At 43.0% G+C, this 14,323-nt stretch overlaps 2 protein-coding genes across 4 annotated transcripts in view; one reads left to right on the plus strand and one right to left on the minus strand.

The window, feature by feature from the left end:
• The window catches only part of FNIP2 (folliculin interacting protein 2), a 135,958-nt gene extending 131,314 nt beyond the window's left edge, over window positions 1-4,644 (plus strand). For all 3 annotated transcript variants that reach the window (XR_007476957.1, XR_007476955.1, XR_007476956.1), the window contains one exon: window positions 119-4,644. The gene's annotated coding sequence lies outside the window, so the exon portion shown is untranslated. The remainder of the gene's footprint in view (window positions 1-118) is intronic.
• C4H4orf45 (chromosome 4 C4orf45 homolog) overlaps window positions 1-14,323 on the minus strand; it is a 94,039-nt gene that overhangs the window by 14,028 nt on the left and 65,688 nt on the right. The gene's annotated exons all lie outside the window — the stretch shown is intronic.

Raw genomic sequence — 14,323 nt, forward strand, 5'->3', positions numbered from 1 at the left:
TGTCTGCACCTGTTGTGATTGTGATGATTTCTAGCCATGGAGCTTGGGAAAGCTAAGGTCCTGAGCCCTCAGCCAGTGTCCTGAGAAGCTTCTGGACTCTGCCCCTCCACTTCCCTAGACATCCAGCTGCTGGAGATGCAGGGAACTACCTGCACAGGTGGACACTTATCCAGGAAGCTTGTTGATGCCATCACCCTGGTACCACAACTGCTCCTGGCATCCTTTAGAGCCGAGTAGGCAAGATGCTGGGAATTTGGGGGCAGGCCGAGGCCTTGAGTTCTCCTGCAGGACACGCCTGTCGGGTTTGAGACTTCGGGGAATTCAGGGAAAAGCCAGCTTGGCGATGACAGAATCTGACTTTGGACAGTGCGTGGGAGGAAAGATCCAGGCTTCACTCTCTTTCCCCAGTGAAATCACGGTCTCCGTTCCAACTCCCCTTAATTAGAATATTATCTGAGGACTGCTTCCCCATTGTACAGGGCCAGGTCTGGGGGAAAGGACAAGAAGGATCGTAGGATAAGGATTTGCAATCTCTTTTGGAAGGCTGTTGTCACCCAAGAGAGCTCGTGGGGCTTCTTACCTTCACGTAAGAAGCAGACCTTCATTCTGTTTTATGGCCAAGTAATATTCCATCTTGTTTATCTATTCACCAGTGGATGGATGTTTGGGTTGGTTCCACCTTTTTTTCTACCTAGGACTAGAATTGTGGGGTTGTATGGTAATTCTATGCTTAGCTTTTTGAGAAACCACTAAACTGTTTTCCATAACAGCTTCACCATTTTACACTAACACCAGCAGCGTAGGAGGGTTCTAATTTCTACACATCCTCATCAACGCTTGTTATTGCCTTTTTTATTTTACCATCCAAGTGTGAAGTAGTATCTCATGTGGTTTTCATTTGCATTTCTCTCATAACTAATTATGTTAAACATCTTTTCATGGGTTTATTGACCACTTGTGCATCTTTTTTGGAAAGCTGTCTATTCATATCTTTTGCTGCATAATTTTATGCAGTTGTCTTTTAAATCATATAGGAAGAAAAGAGTTAAAAACCAAAATACATTAATGCTGACTATTTTTTTTGTTTTTTTTTTTGCGGTACGCGGGCCTCTCCCTGTTGTGGTCTCTCCCGTTGCGGAGCACAGGCTCCGGACGCGCAGGATCAGCGGCCATGGCTCATGGGCCCAGCCGCTCCGCGGCATGTGGGATCTTCCCAGACCGGGGCACGAACCCGTGTCCCCTGCATCGGCAGGCGGACTCTCAACCACTGCGCCACCAGGGAAGCCCCATTAATGCTGACTTTTACATTTACCTATGCAGTTACCGTTACCACTGGCTTGTTAATTATTTTGTGCCTTTGAGTTACTGTTTGTTGTCCTTTTGTTTCAACCTGAAGGACTCCCTTTAGCATTTAGTGTAGGGCAGGTCTGCTAGGCACAAAATTCTCTCAGTTTTTATCTGTAATGTCTTAATTTCTCCTTCATTTTTGAAGGATAGTTTTGCTGGATATAGAACTTTTGGGCTAACTTGTTTTTCTTTCAGCACATTGAATATATCATTCCACTGCTTTCTGGCTTTCATTATTTCTGCTGAGAATTTAGCTGTTCATCTTGAAGATCCCTTGTATACAATGACTCATTTTTCTTCTGCTACTTTCAAGATTCTCTCTTTGTCTTTGCCATTTGACAGTCCGACTATGATGTATCTAAGTGTGGGTCTCTGAGTTTATCTTACTTGGAGTTTGTTGAGCTTCTTGAATGTGTCAGTTACTGTTTTTCATCAAATTTGGGATGCTTCTGGCCATTATTTCAAATATCCCTTCTGCCCCTTCCTCTCTTCCTCTTTTCCTTCTAGGATTCCCATTATGCTATGTTGGTACACAGTCTCAGAGCTCTGTTCCTTGTGCATTTTTTAAAAATTCTTTTTTCTTTCCATTTCTCAGAATGTATAATCTCAGTTGATCTATAATTAAGTACACTGATTCTTTTCTGATAGCTCAAACCTGCTATTAAGCTCCCATTGTGAGTTTTTCATTTCAGTTATTGTACTTTTCAACTCCAGAATTTCTATTTTTTTATATGTATGATTTCTGTCTCTTTATTGATATTCTGTTTGTCAAGACCTTGTTCTCATACTTTCCTTTAACATTTTAGACATGGTTTCTGCGAGGGGAGGGTCCAAGTTCAGTCCATGCCTTCCCTTCTGTTCCCAAGAAGCTCTCTGTGCTCAGTACAGGACATGCTGACAAGCTCACAAGTCGCACTGCATGAAAAGACCTCAGAGCGCAGTCAGTACGTACCCGTTCCCTTTATCTGGAGCACGTGTAAACTTTCTCAGAACCGCTTAGCTATGCATGCGTAAATGGCCCACAGGTACACCCCCAACTTTGTGTATTTCTGACTCTAAGGGGTAAGAGTTGGGGTCCTTCTACCACGGCACAAAGTGAGGCGAATGCAGCCACGCTGCCCACTGCAGCTGCCAGGTGGACCCACGAGCCATGGGGGTCTGCCACACCGCAAGGAGGTGGATCCTGTGTACTCTCTCCTCTTGACGTAGGTACACAATGTACCATTTGAGCCTGCACGCCTGTTGTCTGCTCTCAGTGACCTTGAGTCATGCACTGGCCTCTTCCCTGGCTGGCACGCACCTGCCTGTTAGCTCTGGCCACACTCATGTTCTATTCTACTCTATCCTCTGGCACAGTCTAGCCACCTGCAGAAGCAGTCTCCCTTAGTATCTTGAGCCTATTTGAAATAGCCGACTTAAAGCCTCTGTCAGCTAAATATAGCCATGCTTCCTTCGAGACAGTTTCTGTTGATCGCTTTCTTTCCCTGTGTATCAGCCACACTTTCCTGTTCCTGTTCCTGTTCCTCATAATTTTTCTGTTGATAAATTGACATTTGAAATAATATACTGTGCCAACTCTGGAAATGAGATTTTCTCCCTCTCCCCAGGGCTTGTTGTTCCTGCTTGTTTTGTTTTTTTTTTTCTCTTTGTTGTTGTTTTTGTTGCTTTTTGTTTGTTTTCGGTGGTGGTGGTGATGTTGCTGTTGTTTACTTTCCTGGACTAATTGTTTAAAGTCTGTCATGTGTGCCCCCTGAATTTTCTGCTTGGTTAGCTTAGTGGTCAGCTAATGATTGGACAGAAATCTCCTTAAATGCCTCAAATCCATGTGTTTTCTGGTCTTTGTTTGTGTCTAGGCATACCTTCAATGCCCCAGCAGACAGTTTACAACTCTGCCTTAGCCTTCGTTTCCTGCTTTCATGGAGCTTCAAGGTTAGCCAAAGGTCAGAGATTAGGACCTTCCGGGGCCTTGCCTGGACATGTGCACAGCACTGCACGTGTGCACAGCCTCCTAGATTTCTAGGCATATGTTAGAGCTTTTTGAAATCCTCTAGAGACATGTCATTTCCCAGTTTTTTCCTTAAAGATTTTTGGTCAGCTTCTTGTGTGCCCCAACTTGTATTGCCCTCGTCCCCCCAGGTGACTGTGATATTAAATGATTGTTGTTTTTGACGGGTGCTTGTGAGACAGAGATGTTCATACAGAGTCAGGTCAAATAATGACAAGCCCTGAGAATGGAGATTTTCCAGGGATTTTCAAGACAGAGCGAGTAATGAAACAAAACAAAAAGATAATCTACTGAATGGGAGAAAATATCTGCACATGATATGACCAATAAGGGATTAATATCCATCATATATAAACAGCTCATACAACTCAACATCAAAAAACAAACAACCTGATTAAAAAATGGGCAGAAGACCTGCATAGACATTTTTCTAAAGAGGAAATGCAGATGGTCAAAAGATATATGAAAATATGGTCAACATCTCTAATCATCAGGGAAATGCAAATCAAAACTACAATGAACTATCACCTCACACCTGTCAGAATGGCCATGATTAAAAAGAACACGCTAATAAAGATGTTAAAAATACACAAATAACAAATGTTGGCAAGGATGTGGAGCAAAGGGAACACTGGTACACTGTTGGTGGGAATGTAAATTGGTGCAGCCACTATGCAAAACAGTATGGAGGTTCCTCAAAAAACTAAAAATAGAGCTACCATAGGACTCAGCAATTCCACTCCTGGGCATATATCTGGAGAAAACTATGATTCAAAAAGGTACATGCACCCCAATGTTCACAGCAGCGTTGTTTACAATAGTCAAGGTATGGAAGCAACCTAAGTGTCCATTGATAGATGAATGGATTAAGATGTGGTGTATATATACAATGGGATACTACTCAGCCATAAAAAAGAACGAAATTTTGCCATTTGTGACAACATGGATGGACTTGGAGGGCATCGTGCTCAGTGAAATAAGTCAGACAGAGACAATACTGTGTGGCGCCACTCACATGTGGAATCTAAAAAGCACAAGAAATTAGTGAACACAACAAAAAAGGAGGAGACTCACAGATACAGAGAACAAACCAGTGGTTACCAGTGGGGAGAGAGGGAAGAGGCAATACAGAGGTCGGGGGGGAGTGGGAGATACAAACTATTAGGTGTAAGGTGGGCTCAAGGGTGTACGTTCAACACGGAGAATATGGCCAATATTTTGTAATAACTCTAAATGGAAATTAACTTTTTAAATTGTATAAAAAATTTAAAAATTAAAGTTAAAAACATAAAGAGCTGGAGTTGGGATTTGAACCCAACCAGTTACACACACACAGACACCAAATCAAATATAACATTTCTCTGAGTAGGAAGCTTTTCCAGGCGCTTCAAACTCGTGTTTCCCCTTCAGTGACTGGTCAGCTGCTAGTTTTCACAGCTACCATGGTTGTGAGGCTATTGGTTTTTTCAAGGCTACCTTGAAGCTGGAAAGAGAGGATGGGAATAGAGCAATTTTAATTTAAATTTAAAATGTCACAAAGATCGTGTTTCTAAGATTTAGCCATTTTTCTTAAATACGTGCTCCATGGACTACTGAAAGCGTTTGTTCATTCATTTCCAAAGTTTTGAAAAAGGTGATTTTGACAATTTTTGCCACTGTTCTTATTTCTTTTATGGAGGAAATATGTTTTTGGAGGTCCTTACTGCACCATTCCTGAAGTGGTTTCCAAACTGAATTATTTTAAAATGAAACAAAGACTCACTATTTAAGGAAAAATCGTCTGCGCCTTCTGTTTCCACTCCATTTGCCCCTGCTCCAGAGGCTGCTTGGTGTTGCTTTTACTTCATTGTGATGGTTCTGACCCCAGCTGACAGCAGCCTCCTTCCTGAGATCATCACCTCTTTTCAGACTTTCTAGTAAGACTTCCAAGAAGCATTCGTGATTGTGGACACTGTCCTCCTCCTGGCTTTCTACTGGGCTTTCAAAGCTCTTTTCTTTCTGTCTCTCCTCTTACTTCTCATATTACTTCCTCTACTTTTCTTCTGGAATAATCTTTTATTCTTTTGGCTCCTTTATCACTGGTATTCCCCAGGATTCCATCCTTGATTCTCATCTCCCAATATGCAACCACCCATCTCCAAATCGGGAAATAGCCTCTCTAGCTGATGATCCAACCAACATCAGTATACTTATGTGTAAATTTTTTACTTTCAGCTCTAAAAATCTAAGTACAGATCCCCAGCTTCTCACTGAACCTAGTACCGGGAATCTCATTACTAACAATGATAACTGTTTCTAGATTCATTGAGATACATGAGGTTCCAGACACTATGCTAGGTGCTCGATGTGCATTACCTCTCTCTAATCTTTATTACAGTCCAACGTGACAGATGTCATTTCCTGCTTTTCACCTCTGAAGGTAGACTAAGTAATTTATCCAAGATCAAACAGCTAAAAAGCAGTAGAGCTGGGATCTGCACTCAGAGTTGTCTGATTCTAAACGTATATAATTACCTCAGCTGTAAAATGGGGATCATATTACAATACCTACTCTTCATAAGGACTAAATGAGTCAATACCTAGAAAGCACTTAGTATCTGGCCCATAGTAAAAATTCAATAAAACGTTGGCCATTTGTATTTTAATTATAGGATGCTGCCTCTCAGCTCATCTTGCCATCTCCCTGTTTTCTCTCTTCCCCCAAACAGACCCTCTTCTTCCTGCGTTCCCTTTTTCGTTCACTGCCATAACCGTTTCCCCAGCCACCCCCAGAGAGGCACATCAGAGCTGCCTTGGGCTTTCACATCTCCTCCACCCGCCCACATTCTGTTGGTTGCCAAGCCTCGTGGAACCGTTCTCTAAACGACCTCACCATCCCCGTCTCTCACTCGGGCGCCCATCGGTGTGATTATTCCAGTTTTACTTAACGTGCCTTTCTTCTTCGGGCTCTCCTTTCTCTGCTCTGCCTGCTCAGCGAACAGTTTTCAACAGCTATTACGTGCCATGCATTCTTTCTATCACAGAGATTTAATTATATCGCTTCCTTACTTAACAATTGGAAACAACGCTTCGTCGCCTACAGAACTAAGCACAAAACCTTCGTCGGGAATTCGAAACGCTGCACCACCCGGCCCCTGTACTGCATCCCAGTCTCACCTCCTGTCACACCCCAAACCAGCGCCCTGTGCTTCAGCCGCGCGGCGGGCTTCCCTCTGCACACCAGAAAGGCTCACTCCTCCGAGCCTTTTTTGATTCCATATATATGTGTGTTAGCATACGGTATTTGTTTTTTTCTTTCTTACTTCACTCTGTAGGACAGACTCTTCCTTATGGATGGGATCGCTTCCCTGGTTCCACCTCCAGGCTCACCTTTTGATTTCCTACGCAGCCTTAAAAATGCAGCTCAAGCTACCCCTCCTACAGAACATTCCTGATTGGCTATCTGACCTTCAACACGGTTTACACATTGTTCACTCCTACTTTACTTGGCGTCTTCCTGAAAGGGAAGGAACCCTGTCGTGCTTTTTTGGGTCTTCAGTGTCTAGCAGAGTTCCTGACATAGAACACGTTTCCAGTCGAGTTTGCTTGCTTCTCTCAAGGTACCCAAAGATGGTCAGTTGTTACCTCAAGGCAGAGAGCCTGTGACTGCATGGGTTGGAGGGTTTGCAGAGAGGTGGGATTGAGTTCAAGTTCACACTCTCTTTTGCTAGTTGAATTTTTTAAACTGTGAGCTTGTAATTTTTTTTTTATAATAAAAGATGTCTAAATGTTGCTTAAAAACTGTTGGTTGTTTGGAAAATGATCAAAATTTTCCTAGCAGACCGGCCAACACAGAAATAGGGTCAGAAGATAAAATAGACTCCAGCACCGAGTTAGGAAATGACTGGCTGGGACTTGCTTATATAACTGTCTAAAAGCGATGAGACAAACTGAACTCTGATGTTGACACTTGTGCCAGAAAACATACTCTGGGTGGCTGAAGAGCAGCCCTTCGAGGGCAGTGCTCTGCTTGGTCTTCTGGGTTCCCACCTTTTTGTGTGAGCTGGGCCCACAGGAGACTCCAGGGCAGCCACCTGGATTCATGACCCAACAGTCTTGTCCAGGAGCAAAGCTTTTTCTACTGTTTGGACATCTGGGTTCCCTCTGGTTGAGGGAAGATTGTTCTAATAAGTGGTAAAATTACTGTCTTTTGGATTCCAAAGTTAAGGAAACAAATCGCTAACTGTTTAAGCCCCAGTGAGTCGGTCTGGTTGCCTTATACATACCTGGCGACAGTTATTCACTAGAGTTTCAATAGAGAAAGATGTGGAAACTTCCCTGCTGGGCTCGGCATTCTCCTTGCAGCATCGTAAAGTGATGTAACCCTGTGCATTTCCAGCCTGTGAAGAGGCCTGGGGCTGTATCCGTATAGCGACTTAAAAGCACCACTACTTATTTCCCCAGCAAGCTGGTTCCCCTAAATGTTTGCTTTCTTGCAGGTTCATTGATTTCTGCTCTTTCCATTTCCGGAAGTACTCAAAAGCCATTGATGGCTAAATGGAAACTTCTGAGAAACACATTCCGAAACCATTTGGCAGGATCCTTGCTTTCTTGGAGAACAGGCCTTCTATAGAACATTTGCAGGAAAATAAGACCCCAGTTTTTTAAAGATCTCTGCATTTACGGTATAGTCCACACCTAAAGTCAGAATCTGTCAAGGATACAATTAGGGCTTTCACGATGCTTAAAACTGTGTTCTTCTCTTCTGAACTGGCCTTCTGCATTGATGGAGTGGGTGTTACTGCTGACACTGGCAGCCACATATGTCCAATGATTTCAGAGACAGACAACAGCCAGAGACCAGGGTTCCTCCCGAGCACACAGTCGGGAGAGGTCATATAAAGCATCATCCCCGGAGCCTTCTCAAGAGAACTTATCTTGGAGGGGCGGGGCCGCAGAGGTGGACCTGGGGAGACTGGGGCGGCTGCAGGTCGGTGTTAGCTGTGTCATCATTCAGTTACGTCAGACCTCATTTCTTACCCATTGACCTTCCTTCTCTCCCTGCCCTAGAGAATCATACGTGATGCCCTAGAGAATCATGCGTGAGGACGTTGCATCTCACTTTCAAAAGACACCGTCTTAATCCTCGGGTAACAATGACTTGATCCTGGATCAGCAGCTGTCATGGAGATGATTAAAAAGCATGAAATTATCTTGATGTTTCATGTTTGGACAAAGTGAGTGCACGACTATATTTAGCAATTTTTAAAATATAAGTTTTAATGCAACTGGAATTTATCCTAGGTTGTTTGTTGCCCAAGAGATTCTTGTTGAGTGGAAAGAGAAAGAGACTTATTTAAAAAGCTAATTCTTGGGCTTCTCTGGTGGCGCAGTGGTTGCGAGTCCGCCTGCCGATGCAGGGGACACAGGTTCGTGCCCCGGTCCAGGAAGATCCTACATGCCGTGGAGCGGCTGGGCCCGTGAGCCATGGCCGCTGAGCCTGCGCGTCCGGAGCCTGTGCTCCGCAACGGGAGAGGCCACAACAGTGAGAAGCCCGCATACAGCAAAAAAAAAAAAAAAAGAAAAGCTAATTCTTAGTAATTCATACCCAAAGCTGCCTATAAAGACTTGTCTACAAGATGCTGACCTTCCTTCTGTAATGTGCAGTCTTCAAGATGCTGGGAAAATCAAGGTTCTACCTCTGAGTGATAACCAGTTTACAATAAAGGTCCAAAGTTAAATGTAACTGAGTGATTAGGACAATGTGTGGAGATGTACAGCCTCAAAGATGCAGAAGCCGCCTGCATGACTGGTCAAGTCTTCAGACAACAAGAGTCTGAACCCGAGTTTTTTGAACAGAGATTAGTATGTGTTCATCCGTGTCCCAGGTCCCTGGAGACCACGCAGAAGGCTAACAGCATATGTAAGATAGACACATGGCACGGGACCAAAACATCAGTGCATGAATCCACAATTGCTTATTTACCTCTGTACCTGTCAACAGCTACTAAGAAGTTATTTGATTGCAATACACTTCCAATGTTAATCATTCATGATGAAATGCAGAAGAACATTTTTTTTTTTTTTTTTTGCGGTATGCGAGCCTCTCACCGCTGTGGCCTCTCCCGTTGCGGAGCACAGGCTCCGGACGCGCAGGCTCAGCGGCCACGGCTCACAGGCCCAGCCGCTCCACGGCATGTGGGATCTTCCCAGACCGGGGCACGAACCCGTGTCCCCTGCATCGGCAGGCAGACTCTCAACCACTGTGCCACCAGGGAAGCCCGGAAGAACATTTTTATGCCTGTTTGAATCTTTAATCTTGTTTAGTAGTTCTCTCCTTGCCCAAATAACAAAAATGCCTACGATCAGTTTTACACCATTAACAATTCGAAAACAAACTTATTAAATGGGTCTGCATATCTATGGGCACAAACTATTTTGCAAAGTAGATAGAATTATTTATATTTATAAACAAAACTGTGATTCACATTAGCATGAAACATACCACCTCAAGGATGAAAATGAAATTGCTCCCCAAAGAAATGTTGGGGAAAACACAAGAGATGCATCCCCAAATTGCCACCGTCCACCATTAACTATTTCAGACATAAGAACATTGCTTGAATGCTATTTTTAAAAGACAGAAAGAGATAACTAAATGTAAGAATATTTATTTTTCCTTTAAGTAGGAAAAAACCCACTCTCTTGGGCTCTCTTCAAGGAGGAGAGCATCTAAGGCTTGTGCAGTTCTGTAAAATTACACACACCATATGCTTCAGACCTCAAATTGTGATTATTTTGATTTGATTTATTGCTTTTACTCCATAGGAGACACAACCACTTTATTTGAAAGACTTGTTAAATATCCTACCACTTGGCTGGAGTAAAGAATTTATTGGAACAAGAGAGGTCTTGCATGACCCTCAGCGGACAAACACTTCTTCATTGCTTTGCCAGCTTGTCTTCCTCGAGCTCCAGAATGTGGAGCTCACGGCTGGTTGCACTTGTGGATGTCAGCTGGGCTTCCAGTCACCCGGGCCATGCCGTCAAAATCAAACATGCTGTCTTCCTGTGCCTAATAACACACTCCACAAGGTTCATGTTGCCAAGAGTTGTTCCACAACGTGGACCTACACAGAGGAGTTTACTGATTTTCGTTCAGTATTTTAAATGATTTATATGAAATGACTATCACTTGTGCTCACTCAGAGGCAGCTGTCCAAAAGCTTTCAGCAATGCAGCGTGTTAGACTGTCTGGGGTCACCTGTGAGGAATGTTGAATGGAATTCCTGATGTTGCTGGAGATGTGGGCGATTTTCTGTAGGACATCCAGGAAGTCCTGCCAGTTTCAGCAGCACGGGGCGTCTCTCCATGCTGGTGCTTCCTGGGTGACACTTGTTTTTTTTTGCATCCAGATCAGAAAACCACAAGGGGAAGAAAGGGCAGCAACATGTACTTCAGCTGTGTGGCAGCAATCCTGGGGAAGGCTGGTAGGGAGAATATAACAGTATTGACTCAATTTAGTCTTGGACATGCTTATCTATCCAGATGGTGAAGCCTGACCTTCATTAACTAAGGATAAAGTTGATAGAATTTCATCTTAGTTCCTTTGGAATCTAAGGATATAGAAAATTAGACAAAATGGTTAAAAGAGCCTCAAGGACCCATCACCATCTTCAAACGCTATCAATTTATAGCCAGTCTTATTGAATCTCTATCTTACTTACTAATCCTCCCTCCGCCAAGACATCGACTCTCAAAGATATAAAAACTCTTCTTGCTAACATCATCACAATGCCATTATTTCTCCTAAAATTTTAATACTTTCACCAAATATTCAGCATTCAAGATTCTGGCTAGCTCATCAATGTTACGACTTTTTAATCAGCCTGTTTGTTAGAAACAGAAGACTTGTAAGCTTCACACCTGTAATTGCTTAAGGCTTTCACGTTTCCTTTAGTTCATAGGTTCTCTCCATCTCTATTCTCCTCTACCTCCCCCTCCTCTTCCTCCTTGTCTTTCTCCTTCTCATTATTTGTTGAAGAAACACAATTTCTATAAAAAATGGTGTTTCCATTTGTCCTATGAAATTTCCCACATCTGACCTCTCCAAGTCGTCATTTAACATTTTCCGCCATCATCTTATTTCCTGTACAGTGCTGGCTGGATTTAGAGGCTTGATCTAAGTCAGGCTGGGTTTTGGGGGCAAGACCACCGCGTTAGTTTGCTAGGGTTGCCATCACGCAGTGCTGCAGACAGGCGGCTGAAGAGCAGAAATGTAGCATCCACCATTACAGAGGCTGGAAGTCCGAGATCTAGGGGTCAGCAGGGCTGGTTTCTCCCGAGGCCGCTCTCCTTGGTGTGTGGACGGCTGTCTTCTCCCTGTGTCTTCACATGGTCTTTTCTCTGTGTGTGTCTGTGTTCAAACCTCCTCTTCTTATAAAGACACCAGTCAGATTGGATTAGGGCCAACCTAATGACCTCATTTTAATTTAATCACCTCTCTGAAGACACTTTCTCCAAATGCAGTCACATTCTGAGGTACTGGGGGGTTAGGACTTCAACACAGGAATTTCGGGAGTGAACAAGTCAGTCCATAATAACTTTCCAGGTAGTTGTGTGCCCTTCCATCAAGACGTATATACAATATCGGATCGTTTGTCTTTTTGTGGGTTTGGCAGTCGCTCATGATCAATATCTAGATTCATTCACTTGAGTTTGCAAAGTGGTGATAGCCTAATTCTGTTGTTACTTCTTTATGTATTAGCTAGATTCCTTTTTTTTTTCTTTTTTTTTAAGTTGATTCATCTTCTCTTTGGTTTGCAGTGGTACAGTTTGTATTAGAAAGGCAGAATTAATATTTGATCCTTTTCGTTTATTTACTCATTTTCAAAATAATAGGTTGGTTCATTGGAATCCTCCAATGCGATCAGTTTGTTGAGGCTTTTTAACTGACACTGTGAACTCACGGATGTTCACGTCTGTGTGTATGAAGGTGTGATGTATATTAATCCACTGCAGTTATTACCTTTCCGTCAAGTTGTCCTATGTTTGGCCAGTGGGAGTCTCTGCGAGCTTGGCTTGCAAGTCCCTCAGACAGGACTGTGGTAGTCCTGGAGAGCTCCCTTATCTGGTACGGCATGATGTACCAGGCTCATGTTTTCCATTTCCTCTCCAGATCCGAGAAGCTCCGGTTCCTTTTAGTGGAAAAGGTGCTTGAAGAGCAGAATCTGAGCACTAGGGGAGCTCACGGCTACTGAGTTGATTTCTACATCTAGGCCTTTCTAGTGAGTCGAACTATGAACCAGATGTACGTAAACATTCAGCATCATACATATGTGTACATACATAATCGCAATCAAATTCAGGGTTTGCTTTATCTTAACATCTGTCTTTCCTCTTTCCCACTCCAAGAATCCTGGCCTCAACCACAGCAGGAATGATTAAATAAGAACCCCACGTTGCTGTCCATTTGCTTTCACACACGACGCACGCACAGCAGAGTCAGACTCGCACAGCTAACACGCCCACCAAGCTTTCTGCAGCTCTTTCTGTCCTTAGATTTGTACTCAAATCACTGTGCTTTACAATCCCTGGGAATATTTCCTCCCTGTGGGTTAAACCATCAACTGGGTACATATTTAGGGTTTTTTGTTTTTCATTTTATATTTAAATACATTTATTTTATAAATAAGAACTCAGATATGAGGTGCACGTCTTGTATGTCTTACGTAAGGTGAGACACGCACATGGTTTCAAAGCCAAACCAAGCGTGGCGTCAGCAGTGCTCTCCTGTTTCTCTCGTCGCCCTGTGTGTGTCTAAGCCAGAGGAAGGGCTGGCTTTGTGTGGTGGCGGATTTGGAGGAGGAGGTGATGCCTGAATCGTGTCTTACTGAACAGCTGTAAAGAGTGACTCCGATTCTGCGAGAATCTGTCTCGAAGGCCTTAGGGAAGAAAACATTTGTTCTGCCACCCACCATGTAATTCTTCTTTGAATTTTAATGCGTTAGCCTTTAGGCTGCGAGACAGAAAACAGCCGCTGTGTTCTGTTTAAACTCGGCCATCTTTCTACTTTGCCGTACAGGCTAGAAATGAGAAGGTTTTGTCAAATATATGGTTATGCGCTCCAAAGTAGTTCGTCTGGATCTGTGAAGTTCCATCTCGTGATAACATCTTGGAATCTAAATATAGCAGTATTATCTAAAATAGATAAGCAACAAGGATGTATTGTACAGCACAGGGAAATTCAGCCATTATCTTGTAATAACTTTAAATGGAGTATAATCAATAAAATTTTGAATTACTTTGCTATACACCTGAAACTAATGTAATACTGTATATCAACTATACTTCAATAAAACAATAAAGCATAGTGTAAAAAAAGAAAGATAAGTATATTTTTTAAAATAAAACAAATACAGGAGTTTTAATGGAAACAAAATTAATTAATTAATATAACTGTTCTAGAAGCCAACTTCCACCCATCCTTCAAGCTCAGGGGACCTTATGGAGCCTTCCTGATGTTGCCCCAAAGTTTAGATTCCCCAACATCTGTTTCCATGACACCCGCTAGAATACTCCTATTGTAACAGGCATTGCACTTAGTTGTTACACTTTAAGTATCTAAAACACAAAGCATGGTGCCAGGCACAATTTAATATTTCTATCACTGCATCCAAATATACTCTAGTATGATTATTCATTTAGGTGTCTCTTTCCCCCAGCTATTCGATAAGCTTTCTGAAGGCAGGAACTGTGTCTTCGTTCCTCGGGGCCACACTTGTTCACAGTTTGGATGGAATAAAGAACAGAAGAGATACTATTGGACACAGAATTAGAATAATAGAGGCTAAACCCAGTATCCTCTTGAGGATCATATTATAAGGACGAGGCCACCTTTGAAAGTGATGGATAGCATCCTCGTAAACTCCCAACGCCGCTGAACGCTACCGTCTGACCTCTGTACCCTCAGAGCATAAAACATAATGTGAC

The sequence above is a fragment of the Orcinus orca genome, chromosome 4, assembly GCF_937001465.1.
Source record: "Orcinus orca chromosome 4, mOrcOrc1.1, whole genome shotgun sequence".
NCBI lineage: Eukaryota > Metazoa > Chordata > Mammalia > Artiodactyla > Delphinidae > Orcinus > Orcinus orca.